The 2415-nt window shown below is 42.7% G+C and overlaps 1 non-coding gene across 1 annotated transcript; it reads left to right on the top strand.

The window, feature by feature from the left end:
- The first annotated feature begins 1439 nt into the window (after positions 1-1439).
- Positions 1440-1567, top strand: LOC115030773. The gene has a single exon (XR_003836364.1). It is a non-coding gene; the product is annotated as a small nucleolar RNA SNORA17 (small nucleolar RNA).
- Positions 1568-2415: the final 848 nt, after the last annotated feature.

The raw sequence follows: 2415 nt of genomic DNA, 5'->3' as shown, positions 1-2415 counted from the left end.
CTTCTTTGATAATACATTTATCTTAGGAACTTAGTAGGTGTCTTATCTATTTGATTCTTACATCCTTCAAACACAGTTTGCTTTTCTTTGCTTCCTTGTTCTTGAAAATAGAAAAAGTGGACTTTTCTGGGCATTACTGAGCTCAAACCTGCTTTCCTGTTCCTTGTTAAACAGTGTTGAGACCACAGAAAGATTAGTTAGCTGTTTGCTCAAGGACAATCTTATTCCTGAAAGGGAATGCTATGAAAAATTAATACAACCACTTGTCACAGCTTTTCATCAAGGCCGTTACTCTTCTGTGTCCAGCAAACCAAAGCTTTGAAAATCTCTAAATACATTTTATTTAGCTAACACCTATCATGAGTTTAGGCATGTCATGGTCATTGTTTCTTTATCCTCAATATTGATCAGAGATTTGCCAGTCAGAAAACTAAGGTGTAATGGTCTAGAAAAAAAAGGCTTTGTATTTTTTGTTTGTTTGTTTGTTTGTTTTGTTTTGTCTTCAGCTGAAGAGAGCATGAATTCACTTCCCACTTCTGCTGTGACCATGGTGATAATGAACAAGGAAGAATTTCTTATCCAATTGAGCCAACGACTTTGGAGAATATAGGACAAGGGAATCTCTTCCACAAACTACAATCAAAATCTAATAAGTGAACATTTTTTACAGGCCAGATACACTTCAGCATATTTACTGCTAGAAGTCATCAGGGGCTGTGGACCAGAAGCAACCGTCTCTCTCACTACTGCACTTTGATCACAGAAGTATTTTAGATAACTGTAGTCAGCCATTGTGTATAGCAAGTATGTGGCAGCTGTAATATATTTCTGGAGGAAGATCTCTGTCATGCTTTTCTTCTTGGTTCTCTTTAGTTCTTTCTAAATAGTTTAGATTATCAGACGGCATGAGGTCATATCCTATTCTACAAAGGACGATGCTCTGCTCCTGAGAGGTGGAGAACATGGACTTACACGCTCTTTCTGGATTGTCCTTAGGAGAGGGGTAAGAACTCAACTCCCACTCCTCCGTCTGAAGGAAAAGAAATACACCTTGGTTTTCCTACTACTCTTGCAATCCATACAAAGTTCACATGGTAATTCGATCTCTGCTCACTAAACTATCTGTGATCGTTCTGCACGTGCTGAACAGGAAATTTTCTTGTAGGCATTGGTTGGCTATGTTATTTGTGCTACTATATACTTGGAAATATCATCAGAACCCCTAGCTAGGGGTTCCATTGGTATGACTGTCCCTACTTCAAATTCTATTCCCAAGCCTTAGAATTGACCTACACTTCTGACCCACTGGTTATGAATCATGGATATCAGGACTCAGTTCTAGAGTTCAATTGTTTTGCTGGAGGAGCTCACATAACTCAGGGATAGTTTATGCTTTCTATTTATTAAAAAAAAAAGAAAACCAACAAAATATACTATACCTTGCCCCTAGAGGAGTTGCAGGTGTGACTGCTGTGCCATATGTGTCATAGGTAGCAAAGAGGAAAGAGGTTCTGTATATATTCAGTGTTCTATATGCAAACATGTGAATGATTAGTAGCTTAACACTCCCTGTAAAAAGTGAATCAGAGATTACCATTAGTCCAGAGTCATGCAGGCCTGGGATGAGAAGACCATGCCTGAGATGACCCCTGCCCAATGCCATAATGCAAGAACTGTAATACACTCCAGAGACCATTCCTGAGATGACCCTAGACACTCAGAAACCCTGGGCACCAAGAAGAGGAGCAAGTGGTGAAGAAATGGACAAGAAAGAGAAACAGAAGGATAGGGGCACAAATAAAAGGTACAGAACTGGAGAGTTGAGGATAGTGATGAACAGTCTGATGTGATGTAATATCACCTTAGACTATAGTAGGTCTTGAGCTATGCTCCAACTGCAGGCCACCTCTGGGTCTGTGGCCATGTGGGAGCAGGGGTCTATTAACACCAAAGGTCAGGCAGACATCCCTGGTCTGGGCTGCCATCCAGGAACACGTTAATGTCTGAGGGCTGTGCAGAATTGACCCAACCCCTTATGTGGGCATTGTAGAGAAACTGGCTCTGGAGGCACGAGAGGTGAGCTGACCCCTAGTCAGTTGCAGTACTCAGGAGAGCAGCACTGCACATTGCAAGAGTTGCAGGTAAGTGATCCCTCAGGATATGAATGTGAGAGAGATGGCCCTGCTACTCCTCTCCCCTATGGAGGCATGGACAAGGGAGAGATACCCTCCTCCCTCCTCTCCACCCCTCCCCCTCAAAACACCTGTGGCAGATGAGAGAGTTGATCCTGGAGTCATGAGAGCAGGAGAGATGTCCCTGCCCATCATGGGCTGCAACACTTGGGAAAGCAAGCCCTGCATCTCATCTGGGCAGCTCAATAGAGCTTACTCTGATGGCAGTGATGTTGGAGAGGAG

This window comes from Mus caroli, chromosome 3 (genome assembly GCF_900094665.2).
Source record: "Mus caroli chromosome 3, CAROLI_EIJ_v1.1, whole genome shotgun sequence".
Taxonomy (NCBI): Eukaryota; Metazoa; Chordata; class Mammalia; order Rodentia; family Muridae; genus Mus; species Mus caroli.
The sequence above is the reverse complement of the archived record's forward strand: the minus strand, read 5'-3'. Positions and strand labels throughout refer to the sequence as shown.